The sequence below is a fragment of the Macaca fascicularis genome, chromosome 3 (genome assembly GCF_037993035.2).
Source record: "Macaca fascicularis isolate 582-1 chromosome 3, T2T-MFA8v1.1".
Taxonomy (NCBI): Eukaryota; Metazoa; Chordata; class Mammalia; order Primates; family Cercopithecidae; genus Macaca; species Macaca fascicularis.
This window is the reverse complement of record NC_088377.1, coordinates 31,116,575-31,135,687: the sequence shown is the minus strand read 5'-3', so window position 1 is coordinate 31,135,687 and position 19,113 is coordinate 31,116,575. Positions and strand designations below refer to the sequence as shown.

Genomic DNA, 19,113 nt, shown 5'->3' with positions numbered 1-19,113 from the left:
GCCCGCCTTGGCCTCCCACAGTGCTGGGATTACATGCATGAGTCACCGCACCAGGCCTACATATCTTTAAATAATGTATATGTGACTGCACAATTGCAGCATTGGTATCTAGATAGATAATCAATTCATCTATAAACCAGTGATCAAGTAACTGTCTAAATATTTAAAACACAGCTCTTGTTTAGATCTTTCTTAGTTGTGATGACCTTTTTCTGTTGGGTGGTGGGGAGCCCTGCTGGTCACTTTGAAAATCTACTAAGGTCGAATCTTCTGATATCCTGAAGGTTTCTTTCAGCTGGATTAAGCTCCTACCTCCAGGCAAGCCCAAGTTTGTGGCCTCCCATATTAATGCTCTTCCTATCTCCCAGAGTCGACCATATTTGTTCAGCTCAGTGTCTGAGAGCAGCTCACTCCAATTAACTGGAGTTGTTGACTTTTGCAGAAATGGAAGCAGTGGGATCCAACTGATACTTAGCTGCAATACGAAAGTGAGTTCACTTGGTACCTGATGTCCAAGTAAGATGCACTGAAGTGTCAATATTTTCACATTCTTTCTGATAAATTGATTCACCAAATTCTGTCCCATCACTGACATTCGTGTGTAGTTGGAAGTCTCCAGTCCTATAAAGCCCACTGAGAAGTTATTCCTTGTCAGCTTTGACACTGTCAAAGGTCATCTGGTACCCAGCAAGCCAGCCTCATCACCAAAGACAGCCAAACCATGGATTTCAAGTCCTGAAAAATGAAAGTCAACATCACAACCAAAGTATATACATTCTCGTTGTAATAGGAGGACTTGATCTTATCACTTTTCTCTCCTGTGTTTGGTAAGAAGATAGTATCTAATGTCAGTTTCAACCTTGAGACCCCTGGTCTTTAACTGTGATTTCTGTTCCCAGAGTGTTCTACTTTTCTGTGAAAGTCAGATCATATCACACCATTTATATTTGGCCTCCAACATCCCAGTAATTTTACCAGTGTCTGTATTAGATGAAGCAGATGTTGAGAATTCCATGCCACTGCATGACTTTTTTTTTTCACATCCAGTTTCACCAACCCTGAGCCAACTCCTTTGTGGAAAGTATCTCTGACAGCTATGCCAAAGTCAGCATACGATGGAGGAATACACTGGCCACACTCAGGTCTGTCTGTAGGTCACCATGGTGAAGTCTTGGGAAGAGATAATCTGGTGGTCTCCGGATGGGGGTGCTCCCACTGCTGTGCTCACAGCTGAGGCCACTGGGTTTGCCTGCCATGGGGTCACAGCTGCCTTAGCTGGAGGACAAAGTGGAGGCACCATTCCACTTGCAGTCTGAATGTTTTTAAAATGTAAAAATATTTTTGAGCTGTATTAGTGCTTTCCTTAGAAAGAGAATCAATATGATAGATAGCAGTAAGATAGATAGATAGATAGATAGATAGATAGATAGAAGACAAAATGAGCCAGCCGCAGTGGCTCACACCTGTAATCCCAGCACTTTGGGAGGCCGAGGTAGGAGGATCATGAGGTCAGGAGTTAGAGACCAGCCTGACCAATATGGTGAAACTGAATCTCTACTAAAAATTAGGCGGGCATGGTGGTGCATGCCTGTAATCCCAGCTACTCGTGAGGCTGAAGGAGGAGAATCGCTTGAACCTGGGAGGCAGAGGTTGCAGTGAGCTGAGATCATGCCATTGCACTCTAGCCTGGTGACAGAGTGAAACTCCTGTCTCAAAAAAAAAAAAAAAAAAAAAAGATAAAATGAAATGCATTATGGAAATTGGCTCACACAGTTATGGAGGCGAAGTCCCATGATGTTTCATCTGCAACCTGGAGAACTAGGAAAGTCATTGTTGTAATTCAGCTTGAGTTGGAGGGACTGATTATGTAAATCTTAGTCCACGGCCAAATGACTGAGAACCAGGGGCCTCCTTGGTATAAATTCCATGCCCAAAGGCCTGAGAATCAGAAGCTCCGATGCCCAAGGACAGCATAACCTGGATGTCCCAGCTTAAGGAAAGAGAGCTAAATTCTTCCCTTCCTCTGCTTATTTTGTTCTATATGGGCCTACAAAGGATTGGATGATGCATATCCATACTGGTAGCAGCAGATCTTCTCTACTTAGTCTACTGATTCAAACGAGAAGCTCTTCAAGAAACACCCTCACAGACACACCGGAAATAATATTTTACCAGCTACCTGGGTATCCCTTAACCCAGTCAAGTTGACATGTAAAATTAACCATCACATTAACCTTATTTCTAGTAGTATATTCTTGATAAATATTTGTTGAATGAACAAATGTCACATTCTTTTCCAATAATAATAGCTGTATTTCTACTAATAACTGTTACTGAGTGTTTAGTAAGTACCAAACTCTAGACTATGTTTTTATGATTAAACCTCATTTAGTTCTCACAACAAATTGTGATGGAAAAATAAGGAAACTGAGGCTTAGAAACATGATGAAACTTGCCTGAAGTTAAACAACTGATCAGAAGATTGACCCAGAGAGCTTGTCTCCAGAATCCAGTCTGAATCACTACCTACTGTGCCTTTATTTTAGCCACTCATGAACAAATAAATTTAGTAACCCTCTTGGCTAAAACATCTGGTACACATAGTTTAGTTGTATATGATTGAAAAATTTTTTTGCACATATATTACTTTTCATTAGAATTGTTATAGTGATTAGCATGCTTATATTTTCCCAAAAGTGCCATCTCTCCATCACAAATTCTAAAGTCAATGAGCTGTCTTTAAGAAAAATAACTGGTTTATATCTTTTAGGCTCAATTCTTGGAGTGATCAATCCTCCTAATGCTCATCTTCTTTCCAGTTAGTAAAGTCTGGGTCCTTGCACTTTTTTGGATTCTCTTTTTAAATGTAATAGAAAAGAAGCAGCTTTGGGCTTTGTCCAGTGTGTTCCTGAGTTGTGATGCGGTTGTCTGTAGTAAGGATATCAATAACTGTGGAATGACAATGGTGATTCACATTGCCATTGTTTCCTTCTAACCTCCTGGGAACAACTTTTTTCACTGTGTGGGTTTGTCTGTGATGGAGAGAGCTACAACAAAAACTGTGGTTGCCACCATTTTTACATCGGATGGAGGGATAGATACTTTTCATTGTGATTCAAAATAAGTAATTTCTGGCAGAAATAAAAAGAAGCCTCTTGCTGTGCTTATTCCATAGCTAGTGACGAATATTAATATTACACCTCCATAACCAGAGGCCTTTACTGTGCATGACTTTGGCAACGATACATCCTAAACAAATTTGGGAAGTATGATGATGCTTGAGATATGCCATGTTTTCCTTTTTTACTTTCTAATTTTCTGCTTTCCTCTCTCCTTTTCTTAATGGGCTGTGTGTGTGTGTGTGTATGTGTGTGTGTGTTTGTGTGTATGTACACTTTGGTGTGTCTCTTAAAAAGTCTTTTCATCTCAAGCTCCCTGATGTATCTGCAGTGCGTCCACCCCTCTCTGCCTCTGCTTTCTCTCCTAGCTTCTATCATTCCCAGCCTGAACTATAACCTCCTAATTGGTGTCTCCAGTTGTGTTCTGTTTCCCTATTGTTGATTCACCACACACTGTTTAAAAGATATTTTACGAATGAAAATTTGAGCATCCCTGTTGCTTAAACATATTTGGTGGCTGCCTCAAATCCTTAATATTTATAATCTTCATGGTTATGTTCCTGAAAATATTCTCTAGCCACATTCATTTACTAGATCATCAGATTTGGTGTGTTTTTGGCTGTCATTATAGTAAGATATTTGTGTTATCAATCAGTACACATACACATACATACACACACCTGCCTACAACAAAAGTTTCACAAAAATACCTACGTTTTCTACACATACATATCCATGTACCTATGTGACATAGATGTATAATATATGTATGAGTACTCCCCATTACATGGAACCAGGAATATGTTTGTCCTATTTGGGTACTTATGGCCAACATTTAGAATTTTTCCCAGTACAGAATAGGTACCTAGGATATATTTGTTGTTAAGAAGTCATAAGCTAAAATAACCTTTATAAAAGAATGGTATGTTAAGAAGCCATAAGCTAAAATAATCTTTATGAAAGAATGCTATGTAAGTGTTTCACGCTCAGGAGTTTCCAATAAAATAGTTTTCTGTAGGAAAAGCAATCTAAGAAAATATTTTCTATTTCTATTTATTGATGTGATTTTATGTGTTAACTAAAAGTCACACATAATAATTTTCCTTTGAAATGAATAATAGTAACTCTTTCAGTGATAGTTTCACATATTGCACATTTTAACATACACTATACAACATAGTAAAACAAACCACATTAAAAAATTTATGTGTTGCTTTGTTTAAGGTAGAACATTACATTCATTTTGTTCTGATATGTTTGGCTTTAGACAGATATATATTTTCATTTACTAGACAAGATTCATCATTGTAGAATCCATTAAGTAGGCAATCAGTACCTAAAAGCTTTAGATGTTTAGAGGATGTTTGGAAAACTGATGAAATGGGAATCTGAGCTGCACAGGTAGGATCCATTTAATTTGGGGGCATGCAGGAGTCAGCCTTAAGGGAGATTCATTATGATGGTTAATAAAACCACCTAGCATATGTAATTGGTGTGGGATTGCATTGATAAACTTCCTTTCTAAGGTATTTGAGCTGGCTATTGAGCCTTTCAGCTTTCAATGTTGGATAAAATTTATATTAGTCTCAAGCACCAAAACCAAGTAGTTTCATGTGTTGACTATTTGTGAGTCTTTATACAGTCCAACTTTATACCAGGATTTGAATGGGGCAAAAGTGCATTGTTCTAATATTTAGATACCGACATATATCGGGTATGGTGATTGATAGATTTCCTAAAGTCATCTCTTATTTGCGTTTCTTAATATCAGCTGTGGTTATTGTCTCTTCTAAAGTTATTTAAAGGAAGAATAGGGTTCTTACTGCTTTTTTATAATTAAAAAAACAAAAGGAAAACAGACTCAAAAATTGATAGTAGTTGGGGTCCAATCTTTGCATTTTTCTATTAAATCTTGAACTCATATATGATATGGATGACGTGTTCTTCTTACAATGATTTACTAGTTGGGAATTGACTAAGCTGCAATGAAGAGATTTTTAAAATATGGAAATTTGAAAGAATTCTTAAAAACAGTTACTTTAAAAATTATCCAGGTAAATTAAAATAATTTATTGCATGCTTTTCTATTTTCTGCCCAGCCTTTAAACTTTTATTTGGCTGTGATGGTATTATTTTTCTTTCTCAGCAAGATATGGAGATGATAATTGTTTATTCCAGTTATGATCTTTATATTTGTGATCCTTCCCTGACCAGCTGTGCTAGAATATGTTGTTAACACTATCCTGGGAATCATGTAAAAACCTTGGTCACTTAATGTCAGGAGGTAATCTTGGATAAAGTCACTTAGAAAAAGGACAAGGCAACACCTAATCTTAAGAAAAACAGTTGAATAAGAGTATAATATATACTCAGTATATAAGAGCTGCCTTTTCTCTAAATCTTGCCAGCATTTGTTATTTATTAGTATTATTTTTTGTCTTTTTGGTAGCCATTCTATTTGCAGTTCTCTGATGATTAGAAACATTGAGCATTTTTTCATATGCCTAGTGGCCATCTTTATGTCCTCTTTTGAGAAATGTCCACTCAGATCCTTTGCCCATTTTGTAGTAGGATTATTTGTTTACTTTTTGCTGTTGAATTATTTGAGTTCTTTGCATATTCTTGATATTAGTCCCTTGTTGGACACACAGTTTGCAAATATTTTCTCCCACCCTACAGATAGCGTATTGCCTCTAGCTATGTTCTTCTTGCTTATGGTTGCTTTGGCTGTTGAGGGTCTTTTGTAGTTACGTGCACATTTTAGGATTGTTTTCTCTATTTCTGTGAAGAATATCATTGGTATTTTAATAGGAATTGAATTGAATCTGTAGATTGCTTTGGGTAGGATTGTCATTTTCATGATATTAATTATTGTGGTCCATAATCATGGGCTATCTTTCCATTTGTTTGTGTCCTCTTCAATCACTTTCGTCAGTGTTTTCTACTTTTTCTGATAGAGTTCTCTCATCTTCTTGGATAAATGTATTCCTAGGTATTATTTTTTGGGAGCTGTTATAAATGAGATTGCTTTCCAGATTCTTTTTCAGCTAGTTTATTATTGATTTTAAGGAATCCTACTGATTTTTGTGTTTTGATTTTGTATCCTACAATTGTACTGATTTTGTTATCAGTTCTAAGGGATTTTGGTGCAGTCTTCAGGTTTTTCTAGATATAAGATTATGTTGTCTGCAAAGAGGGACACTTTGACTTCCTCTTTTCCAATTTGTATTCTTTGTGATTTTTCTCTTGCGTGATTGCTCTGTCTAGGACTTTCAGTACTACATTGAATAGGAGTGGTTAAAGTGTGCATTCTTATTTTGTTTCCAGTTCTTGAGGAAAGGCTTTTGGCTTTTTCCTATTCAGCATAATGTTAGCTATGGGTTCTTCATATATGGCCTTTATTATGTTGAGATATTTTCCTTCTATGCTTAATTTATTGAAAGTTTTTATCAGGAATTTATGTTTAATTTTATCAAATGCTTTTTCCTGCATCTATTGGGATGATCGTATGTTTTTGTCCTTTATTTTATTGATTTGATGTATCAGATTCACTCATGTGCCTATGTTGAACCATCCTTGCATCCCTGGGATATATCCCTCTAGATTTTGGTGCATTATCTTTTTAACATGTTGAAAGATTTAGTTTGCTAGTATTTTGTTTAGGATTTTTGCATCTATATTCATCAAGGATATTGGCCTGTGATTTTTTACACGTGTGTGTCTTTGTCTGGTTTTGTTTTCAGGCTAATATTGGCTTCATAGAGGGAATTCAGCAATAAAGCTATCAGTCATGGGCTTTTCTTTGTTGGGAGACTAATACTCATTCAATCTTGCTATGCATTAATGGTTTGTTCAGGTTTTCTATTTCTTCCTAGTTCAATATTGGTAGGTTCTATGTGTTCAGGAACACATCCATTTCCTCTAGGTTTTCCAGTTTGTTGCCATATAGTTGTTTATAATAGTCTCTAATAATATTTCCTATTTCTGTGGCATCAGATGTAATGTACTTTTTGTTTCTGACCTTATTTGAATCTTCTTTCTCTTTTCTTAGTCTAGCTAGCAGTTTATCAATTTTATTTACCTTTTTTTAAAAAACAACTTTTCACTTTATCTTTTCTTTTTTTTTTTTTAGTCTGTACTTTGTTTAGTTCTGCTCTGATCTTTATTATTTCTTTCCTTCTACTAATTTTGAGATTAGTTTTTTCTTGCTTTTCTAGCTTCTTGAGGTGCATGATTAGGTTGTTTATTTGAAATCTGTCTACTTTATTGATGTAGGTGTTTATTGCTACAAGCTTCCCTTGTAGCATTGCTTTTGTTGCATCTCATAGGTTTTGGTACGTTGTGTTTCCATATGTTTTAAAAAATGTTTAATTTCCTTCTTAATTTCTTCATTGATCAATTGTTGTTCAGGATTATGTTGCTTAATTTACACACATTTGTACGGTTTCGAAATTTCATCATGTTTTTAATTTCTATTTTGTTTCATTGTGATCTGAGAAGATACTTGATATGATTTAGATGTTTAAAATTTTTTTGAGACTTTGTCTTGTGGGCTTAGTATGTGGTTTATCCTGGGCAAAATCTCTAGTTTCTTATAGGTGGACTGGAGACAGAAAAGTCAGTCTTTGGCAAAGACAAACAGAGCAGATAAGTAGAAAAAAGTGAGCAATATTACAAATTCAGAAAGACAGAATGAGTTGCTGGTTTCACTGTTCCCTATGACTATGTTAATTCCTCTTGAAAGGCATGTATATAATCTAGAAAACATGAAACGTTTCTGAATCCAGAAATAGTAGAAGTAGCTTCCTGTTGCTAATGGCGCTGTGCTGTCAGCTTACTAATCTTGGTGGCTAACAAATTATGTCAGTGATGTTGTGATCCTGAAGCAAGCTGTTAAACTGAAACTTTCCAATTTTCCAGACAACTTTCTATCATAGAAGAGGCAGTAGTTTCCTCCATGGTGCACTTCTGAATTGTGACTTTAGGAGTTTTTCCTGAAGGTTCTGCCTCGAATATTTTTGTTCATTTCTCCCAGTGGTTCTGTAAGTCATTTAACACCCTGTGATACATAAGTTGGGGCTGAAAATACCAACCGTGGATTCCTTTCTCTGAAACTGAACTTTAACAAATACAATAATTATAGCATTTAGAAAACTATAAGGTAATACTATATATTTATTCATTCATACATGCTTGAGAGTCATTGGTAAACAGACAATGCCCTCATGGAATTTATAAGCTAGTGAAATAAGACAGACAGTAAGCAATAAATAGAAAATAATAAGTACATAATATATCATGTGAAAAGGTAGGAAGAGCTAAGAAGGAAGAAGTGGAAAGTATACCTGTAGTTTTAAATAAGGTGGTCAGAGTAGGTGACATCTGAGCAAAGACTCAATTGAAGGAGATTTTGTATTGCTATTTCAATATTGTTTCATTATACAGGCTAGAAGATGAAACTTTAGTTTCTGTTTAATATTTTATCTATAATAATCCTATATAACATTAAAAAAATTTCATATTGGTCTCATATTTGTCAAGTGTCATCATTCATCTTCTTCAGATTAACTGACATGTGAGCTTTAATACAAGTCTTCTCCCCAAATTCATTTGTACAGATTATCAGGTTGTGAGATTTTCCTTTCTTATATCTCATATAGAGCCAGAGCAATTGAAGAGTAGGTTGAAACTGATTAGGCATTAAGTAAAGACCATTAGGTTACAGTTATAGAAGTAATACTTTAAATTTTGATGATCATAATAGTAACAAAAGATAATTTTGCATAGGGTGAAAGTTTCAAACGATTATGAGTTGCAAGAAAACTCAGAAATCATAAATATTGACAATTCTTAGAATGTATGAATCACTTACATAACAGCAAAGATCATTCCAATTTGTCAAAATCTCTCCAAATGGAACAGGCATTTGATTTGTGATTTGCTAAGGCCTATGAACATGAAGTTTTTACCTTCTTTGTTGTGGCCACTCCATCTTTATTTGCGTGGCTTGAAGTTTTCACTAGATGTTGTTGCCTTTTTATCCACACATCACATTATTGACCAGTAATGAACTTGAAATTTACTAAAAACCTTGTCATTGGTACTTACTCAACTGTGCCTTTCTGCATACTTGAAATTTTATTTTTTAAATTCTAATAGCTCAATTTTTTTTCCATTAAATTTTATCTTGTTAGATTGGGTCATTTTTATGACTATTGAATCTAAGTAATCCCCGACTCTTTTGTCAGATAAGCAATTTTTGATTTCCCTTGTTGTCTTCTTTACACTCTTCTCTACTCTAATTCATGAGACTAATGAATTCTTTAAATGTATCAAAATGGAAGACTAAATCTGGCAGCAGACACCAGAAATGTTTCACTGACTGCCTATCAAAATCTCACACTCATAGGAATGATCCTCTAGACATTTATACATTCATTGCTCAGCCATTTGTACATAAGAATGACCATTCTGTCATTTATACATTTACTAGTGTAAAGTAGTATTCTCACTGAGTGAATGAACTTCTGTGTGATTCCCTTGTGTATATTTGCTACAGCATTTTTTCTCTCTTTTTAAAGTGGAGTCATACCGTAAGCTTGAAATGCTATTAGGATTAAATAAAATAAGTTAGTAAAATAATCCCTAATATATATTAAATGTCTTATGAATTTAAGTTCTCATTTCTCACTTTCCCTTCTTTTTTATTATATAAAGTTTATAACATAATGTTTTGAGAGATATATATATATATAATGAAAGCATTACTACATCAGACAAATAACATATTCATCATCTCACATAATTACTGTGTGTGTTGGGGGGATGTGTATGAAGAGCATCTAAAATCTCTTTTAGCCAATTTTCAGAATACCATATTGTTAACTATAATTCTCATTCTGTATGCTACATCTCTATCTTCATTCACCCCACATAACTGTAATTTTTTACCCTTTGATCTACATCTCCCCATTCCTCCCTAACCTCCTCCCTGATAACCACCATTCTACTCTGTTTTTATGTCATCGACTTAAAAAAGATTCCGCATGTAAGTGACATCATGCAATATGTTTCTTTCTGTGTCTGACTTATTTCATGTAGCATAGTATCCTTCAGGTTTGTCCATGTTGTCACAAACCTGGCAAGATCCCCCTTTTTAAGATGAAATAATATTCAATTCTGTGTGTGTGTGTGTGTGTGCATTACAATTTTTTAGTACATTCATCTGTCCGTGGACACTTAGGTTATTTCTTTATTTTGGCTATTGTGAATAGTGCTATGATAAACATGGAAGTGCAGGTGTCTCTATGAGATACTGAGTATTCATTTATTTGAGTATATTCCCAGCAGAGGGATTACTGGATCATATGGTGGTTTTCTTCCTGACTTCTTGAGAAATCTTCATACTGTTTTCCAAAATGGCTACACCAATTTATATTTTCTCCAACAGTGACAGGTGTAAGGTGACATCTCATTGTGATTTTGATTTGCATTGCCCTGATGATTAGTGATGTTGAACACCTTTTCATATATTTGTTGATCATCTGAATGTCTTCTTTGAATAAATGTTTATTCAGGTCCTTTGCCCATTTTTTAAATTGAGTTGTGTGAGTTCTTTATAAATTTTGGATATTAACCCCTTAACAGGTATTTTCGCCCAATCTGTAGGCTACCTTTTCATTTTTTTAGTTATTTACTTTGCCGTACAGAAGAGCTTTTTAGTTTGATGCCATCCTACCTGTTTTGTCTTCTTTTGTTTGTTTTTGTTGCCTAAGCTTTTGGTGTAATATCCAAAAAGTCGTTGCCAAGGCCAATCACAAGGAGCTTTTTCCTAATTTTCTTCTTCTTGTTTTATAATTTCAGGTTTTACATTTAGATCTGTTATTTATGTTGATTTGATTTTTTGTATATGATATAATATAAGGGTCCAATGTTAGTGTTTTACATGTGGATATCCAGCTTTTTCATCACTATTTATTGAAGAAACATATCCTTTTCCTAACGTGTCGTCTTGTCGAAAATTAGTTAATCATATGTTGCTTGGGTTTATTTTTGCACTCTGTATGCTGTCCATTGATCTGTGTGCTTGCTTTTATGCCAGCACCATACTGTTTTTTGTTTTTTGTTTTTTGTTTTTTTCCTAGATGGAGTCTTGCTCTGTCACCCAGGCTGGAGTGCAGTGGTGCAATCTCAGCTCACTGCAACCTCTGCCTCCTGGGTTCAAGAGACTCTCCTGCCTCAGCCTCCTGAGTAGCTGGGACTACAGGTGTGCACCATTACAGCTGGCTAATTTTTGTATTTTTAGTAGAGACAGGGTTTCACCATGTTAGCCAGGCTGGTCTTGAACTCCTGGCCTCAGGCAAAATGCCCACCTTGGCCTCACAGAATGTTGGGATTACAGACGTGAGCCACCATGCCCAGCCCATACTGTTTTACATACTATAGTTTTGTAATATAATTTAAAATCAGGCAGTTTAATGCCTCCAACTTTGTTTTTATTTCTCAAGTTTGCTTTGGCTATTCAATGTCTTTTGCACTTCTATACAATATTAGCATCTTTTTCTATTTCTGTGAAAAATATTATGGAAATTTTGATAGAGATTGTATTGAACCTGTAGATAGCCCTAGGTAGTACCAATATTTTAACAATACTAATTTTTCCAATCTTGTCCAAAGTGAAAAGGAAGAAGCAAAATTATCCCTTTTGGCAGACAACATAGCCCTGTAGGTAGAAATCTTTGATGACTCCACAAAACTATTAGAACTAACACATGAATTCAGTAAATTTGCAGAACTCAAAATCAATGTAGAAAAATCAGTTGCATTTCTTTACACCAACATGAAACAAAAATATTGAAAATATATTTTTTCTTTCAAAACTTTTACTCACTTTCTTATCATACAGCAATTGATTATTAACTGAAAATCCCAAGGCACCTAACCTCATAGCCTTATTTATTTTCTAATTATTTTATTTTTGAAAAATTAATACATGAACCGACATACGATGAAAATAAGTCTCACTCTTTGCCATAGAACCTCCACCCCTCTCCTCCTAGCAAAATAAAATAAAATTTTATTATGCTAGACCAGAAATATCTAGTGGTCTTGGAAATCACTCAACTGTAAAAGGAGGGGAAAACGACATAAAAATGAAGAAGATAATCTGCTAACTTTGTTGTTTTCCCAAACTGAGACTTTAGTTAAAACAATTGGACCTTGGGAATTTAGTCTGTCAGTCTCTTATATATTGACCAAACAATATGAGATATAGACATTGGTTTTCAGATTAAGTTTCTACAAACGTATGATTAAGAACCCCTTTAAATATGCTCTTTTGCATGAAGCACTTTTCAGCATAGTTACTCTATTTTTTGTTTTAAATTTATAAAATAGAACCCCATTTTGTTTGTTTTCAAATAGAGCTCAAGCAAAGAGATTGCCATGATTCTTACAGGATCAGAAATAGAGAAAGCAGAATGAGATTGAAGAGAGTGGTTGACTGAGATATATTTATCAATTTGATTGAAGAGACACTACAGTCGTTTTGTTTAACATGATGGTTTTTGGAAGTACAATATCAGGATAAACCATAATAGATATCTCATTCTAGAAACCATCTTTTCAAAATAATTTTTTCTAAAATCTAGTGAATTAATTCATTACGGATTTGTGTTTTGAGTTAGTTAAAAGTTAAAAATAGTATTGTATTTATCAGTTATAGCTACAAACTGGGAGATTCTTTGTTTGATTTACTGGTTTTAAAACAAAGACCTTTACAAGGTGTTATCTTTCTAAAACAACAGAAAAGAAAGGGAAGATGGGGGAATACATCTTTCCTGTTTTGTGTTGCTATAACAGAATATCAAAGACTGGGTAACATATAAAGGAAAGACATTTATTTTTTACAATCTGGAGGGTGGGAGTCCAAGAGCCAGGTGTTGGCATTGGGGAGGGCCTTCTCACTGTGTCGTCTCATGGTGGAAGGCAGAACAGCAGAAGAGCATAAGTTCTCATGAGAGAGAGGAAGGAGGCCAAACTCATCCTTTTATCAGGAACTCACTCCTGTGATAGCGGACCCAATCCCATGATAAGGGCATTAATCTATTCATGAGGGCAGAGCGCTCATGACCTAATTACCAATTAAAAGCCTCACCTCCCAACACTGTTGCACTGGGGATTCACTGTACAACACATGAACTTTGGGGGACACATTCAAACCATAGCGTATTCAAGTAAAATCTGAATTCATTCGTATTCAGTTAGAAAGTCAGACCAAAACATTTCCACCAATTCACTAACTTTATTTTGGCCATTTTTTTCTGACTTTTCAATTTTACATCTTAACCAGAAAGGGACTGATCTAAACAAACCTTAAAACACAAGGTGAATTTGGACAAAATTTATGAGTGTTTGCATATTTTCTACAAGGTTGTATTTCTTCTTCCATTCACTTTTAACTTAAATAATACATCTCTTTCTTTCAATAAGTTGTTCAACAAATATTTACTGAGATTTCACAATATTCTAGACACTGTGAATACAAATAAGAAAAAGCTCTTTGCCCTTATGAAGCAAACAGGAGGAAGAACGATGATCACCATATGTACCAGTAAAACATATAAAGAGATATGCTGATAAGTACAATGGAGAAAAATTGAGCAAGAAAGAGAGAAAAGGGATTGGAATGAAGGGCTATTTCAAACAGGTTGGTTTGGAAACACTTGAGTAGAGACTTAACAGAGGTGAGAGAGTGATGCAGTTCTCCGGAGGAAGGCTTTGCATGAAAGAGAATAGCAAGGGCAGGCCCTGACACCAAACAGGGCTTGGCAAGTTTAAGTAACAGCAAAATGGCCAACATGGTTGTGAGGAAGAGCTGCCGAGACGGACTCAAAGAAATAACCAAACTGCGGAGAGTCCTGGAGACCACTGTCAGCACATTGACTTTTATTCTGAGGATCTGAAGAAGTGACATTATCTGACATATTTTAGAAGAGTCATTCTGGCTGTTGCATTGAGTGTAGACCACAGAAGCAGAAGTGAGGGTAAAACTAGGGAGACACACACACACACAATTGATTGTCAATATTTGCAAGTTTCATATTTGTGAATTTCCCTACTTGGTAATAACCCCCAAATCTATACCTCATATATGCATTACAATACGTGCGTGTACAAAGTGTTGAAAAATGTGAGATACACAATGCACATGTTCAAACAAAGTGATTCTCTGCCTTGCTTTCTGGTTTTAGCTCTCATGCAGTAAACAAGTGTCCTTATCGCAGTCTATCTGGTGCCACATTTTTTTTTTTTTTTTTTTGCATTTTCATGGGCTTTAGTTGTTTAAAATCGCCCTGATGCAAAGTGCTGAAGTGCTGTCTAGTGTTGCTAAGTGCAAGAAGCTGTGATGTGCCTTACAGTGAAACTATGTGTGTTAGGTCAATTTCATTCAGATACGAGTGATAGAACTGTTTATGAGTTTAATGTTAATGAATCAACAATGCAGTGTGTCCAAAAAATAGAGGAAATACACTAATATGCACATCAGACCACGTAAGTGATAAATTAACACTTATATTATGTAGTGAAGCTATGGAAAAAAACTAAATTTGTGAATTCGTAAGATGATGACCGGTAGAAAAGCATATGGAACAACATTGTTGTGAGGCTAAAGGCTATCGAAATTTATCATCGCATTACCCGGGGTCAGGAGAATGTTAAATTCTTCTGGGCTAGTGCTGGCTGACTCACAGATTTCAGAAAATGTTAAACTTGCGTGAGATTCAGGTTCTGCAGATAAGGAGGCTTAAGAATTAAAAAATACCTGCTTTGTGTTATGCAATAAAAGGGTCATGTGAAATAACAGGTTCATAACGCTGATGAGACTGCTTGTTTTATGATGACATCAGCAAACAAACCTATATAATGCAAATGGCCCCTAAAGCTCAGGTTTTAAATCATTCAAAGGCCATGCCATGAATTATTTGTGAGAAATATATATTAAATAAGGTGTCTTTAAACAGAAGCACACACAAAACAAGGTTATGAATTGACTGTTTGACAAAAATGTGACCAGCTACTGAAACCTAACCCTGTATTTTCCCTAGAAGAAATGGCTCTATATTTGTTCATTCAGCATTTGCAATAACTTTTTAGTACATGACTACAGCAACTAATGAGAATCAACTGTATATAAACATATATATTTTTGTATATGTGTGTTTTGGACTCAATTGTTTCACCAGCCCCTAACCAAATTCATATGTTAAAACCCTAATCCCCAGTATGTCAGAATGAGACTGTATTTAGATATATTAATTTAAAGAGACAATTAAGTCAAAAAGAGGCCCTTAGGATTGGCCCTAATCCAATCTGACTGGTGTCCTTATAAGAAGAGATTCGGACACACAAGAGACATCAGAGGGGCACACACATACAGAAATGACCATGTGAGGGTTGGCCATCTGTGAGCCAGAGAGAGAGGCCTGAGAAGAACCCAACTCTGCGAACACCTTGGTCTTGAACTTCCAGCTTCAATGACTGTGAGAAAATACATTGATTTTATTCACCTCGTCTGTGGTATTTTATTATGGCAGCCCTAGCACACTAAGGCAACATCAGGCAAATCACGCTGGTGTCATGGAACAGCCATGTGTTTTATGGTGGTGGTGTGAAGTTTATGAGACACGATTAAATGTGCGTATATTTTGAAAGAGGAGCTAAGGGGATTTTCTGAAGAATTGGATATAACTTATTAGATAAAAACAGAAGTTTGCATTCATAAGAAAATGTATTCCTATTTTGTTCTTTCTTACTATTCACATGTTGCACCATTTTTTTTTTCCAAAGAAAAACAACTAAGAAAGGAAAAAATCTTATGATATGAGGGTAAAAAGACTGACCACCTTAATCATATCACTGAAACATTTCCAGTGGAATCAGTAAAGGCATGATGTGTTTTAGGAAATACGATAGGGTTGTTTGTGACAATGTAAATGTAGTTGTTCAGGGTTCAATTTTTAAAAATTTAATTTTAAAACACTTTAGTTTTGAAGAGTTAGAAATATTTGCAAGGAAAAATGATTTCTTATTTTTTATTAATATTATTTTCCATGGTTCTCTAATAAGAAGAAATCAAACTTAACTGCATAAACTATAATTAAATTCAAGAGTAAATGAGTAAATGAATAAGTTTTACGATCTAATGACATATTTACTCTATCCATGACACAATTATCTGAAAGCAAATTGATTATTGGATATAAAGACTGTTTTAGGGAACAAAAGCATTGAAAATAAATATGCAAAGACTTTCTTTGTGTTGTAGATTAAACCTTACTGTTTTTAAAGTATTATAAAAGATCAATTAACAATTACATACTTAGAAAAATGTACTTGGAAAAGTAATTTTTGTGCATTTTATTTCTGCCATTAGTGTTCAATTTCATTATTTGGATTAACATTTTAATGTAATAAAGATATATTTTTGTGAGATAGTATCTTGGGGCAACTTTTAAGAGAAAGACGTTTTCATACATTCAATTTATACTTTTTTGTTTTTAAATGCAATCTACATGTTTCACTTTAATAAGGAACCAAATAGAGTCTTAACTTTGCTTTTGTTTCCTTATCTCCAATTTTCATTGTGGTTCTTATTTCTATTAAGTGGATTATGTGGCTACTGTAAAATATTCTTTTCATAACAATTGTCCACATTCTAAGGCTGTATTCTCTTCATGTTCATATATTTTGTATTTGTTTCATAGTATTCCATTGCTTTTATAGTGAGGAAAAAAATCTGAAGTGTCTAAGTCTCTAAACCTAAAATTACCTTGGCTAATTAACATTTTTAGCTGCAGAATAGTTGTTTTCTAACAAATTCTTCTTCCTTAATTCTTTTCATAAGTTACCAAGTATCTCTTACAGCTCCTAACAAGTCCTAAATCTTGAAAGTATTTAAATATTTTCAAAATCTTAAAATATTTAATTGATAGTCAATGATACCAGTTAGAATTTCTGATCGATGTTATTTTGAGAAACAAGAGCTGCTTGATTTCATGCAGCTAAATGTTACTTTTAGAATTTTTATTTTTTAAAATCTTTTATCTGAATTTAGACATCTACTTTTCACTCTTACAGCTAGATTTTTTACCCCTGGTTTTTGCTCTTTTTCTGCCACAGATTAAGTTTTATTTCTGTTCTAGAAGTAGCTTCTTCTTGAAAAGCTTACTGTCTATTGAGTTATTATTCATTTCTCTTCTGATATTTACATGTTTAATTAGCAACACTTTATAAATTACTTTCATATATATTATTTCATTGGAACCTGATTGATTTCATCCCGTGAAATAAATGGGAGATTATCATCTTCAATATGTAGATAATAAGACTGAGGTTCAAAGAGATTCTATGACTTACTTTAGGCACACAGCTGATGGTGGTGGCACGGGTGGACTGAGGAATCACCCAGTGCTTCTCCCTTCCAAGTCTTGGGCTCTTTCCACTACCATCCTATTACCTTTGCAGGCAATTGAAGCTTAGGTATTCTGCAATCAACAATACTTGCAAGATTATCAGTCTTTAGTATAACCATGAATATAATTCTTAACAAATAATACTATGTACATTAATGTAGGCATCTGTGAAAGTGCTTTGTGAATTATGTCTATGCATACACAGCATATTAATATTTAGTCTAGCAAAATAGCATTAATATAATTAGATATAATTGAGAAATATTTGATGCCTTCAAAATTATTTCAGGCCAGCATTTATTTTCTTATAAAATATAATTTTGGTTTATATCAAAATAAATCACACATACCTTAACAAGACATAATTCTACAAAGCTTATATATTAAGTGGAATACTGGCTTACATTATTTTAAAAGAGAATAAAGGGGTGATGGATTAAACAAATCTTATGTCTCCCTCATGTAAAAGTGCAAGATGAGAACCTGCTGTGGCTGCATGCGACGGGGGAGGGAAGGGATAGATAGGGAAGCTCTGCCCCTTGAGGTCATCCAAGATCCCAAATTTCTTCTATGTTGTTGCTTCCCCAAGTGTTTTCCTTGTCTGAATAGTCAAAACTCATCCCTACAACCACAGTCCAACACAAGGGAAGGGAGGAAGAAGTCAAAGTTACCAGCAGTGACACAGACCTCTTCCGCCCCACATCCAGGAGGCTGTTCCTTATCTGCATAGCTTTTCCTAGCTGCCCTGCATTCAATAAATATTTAGGGGTTCTGTTACTCAAAGAGTAGAATGAGCGAATGGGTATTGGTTGATGAATACCGTTATCTCCTAGCCTGATCACTCATACACAAATGAGTCATTTATTTATTTTTTTGATACATTTAAAACATACTTTTGGACATACAGTAGTCCAAAATATTTTTATATTACTTGATACAGCTCCAAGAATGTACAATTCTCTCTTTTGGGCCCGTTAAATCTAATTGTTATCTGGCAATGTATAAACTAAAAGGTGAGTTATTAATCACTCCTCCCCTGACTTACACACAGTCACTTGTATAGTGGGACAGGATACCACAAAGATACTTCTTTTCAGAAAAGCCAAGAATATGATACAAACTAAAGTCGTTGGTTCATTAAAGTTGTCAAGTCCTGCTGAGCGGTCAGTTCCAGCTCTTCCTAAACCGACCATCATTATTCTGCCTTTGTGGGGTAACTCTTTTGTTTTAGTTTTCTCCATGGCTCCTGGATTTTCCATTTGGGAAGTTTTTGTTTGTTTGTTTGTTTTTTCTACTAGTCTCTATGGATTCCTGATAGGTGAGTGTTAGAATATATCCCCTTCTTTGGAAAAGACAAATTTCACAGTCCATTTCCTGCTAGTACAGATTTGGAGACCTAGAGATTGCTTTAAAAGTTTAAAAGACACAGGCTTTTTGAAAATTTCTCTTGTGGTTTCTTCGAAAAGGCAATTTCCATCAAAATGTAATAGTTTCAGTCAGATCCATGTGCAGGTAAGCAC

General features: G+C 34.9%; 1 pseudogene; it reads right to left on the bottom strand.

The window, feature by feature from the left end:
* Window positions 1–360: 360 nt before the first annotated feature.
* On the bottom strand, window positions 361–18,834 carry LOC102134029 (non-selective voltage-gated ion channel VDAC2 pseudogene; annotated as a pseudogene).
* Window positions 18,835–19,113: the final 279 nt, after the last annotated feature.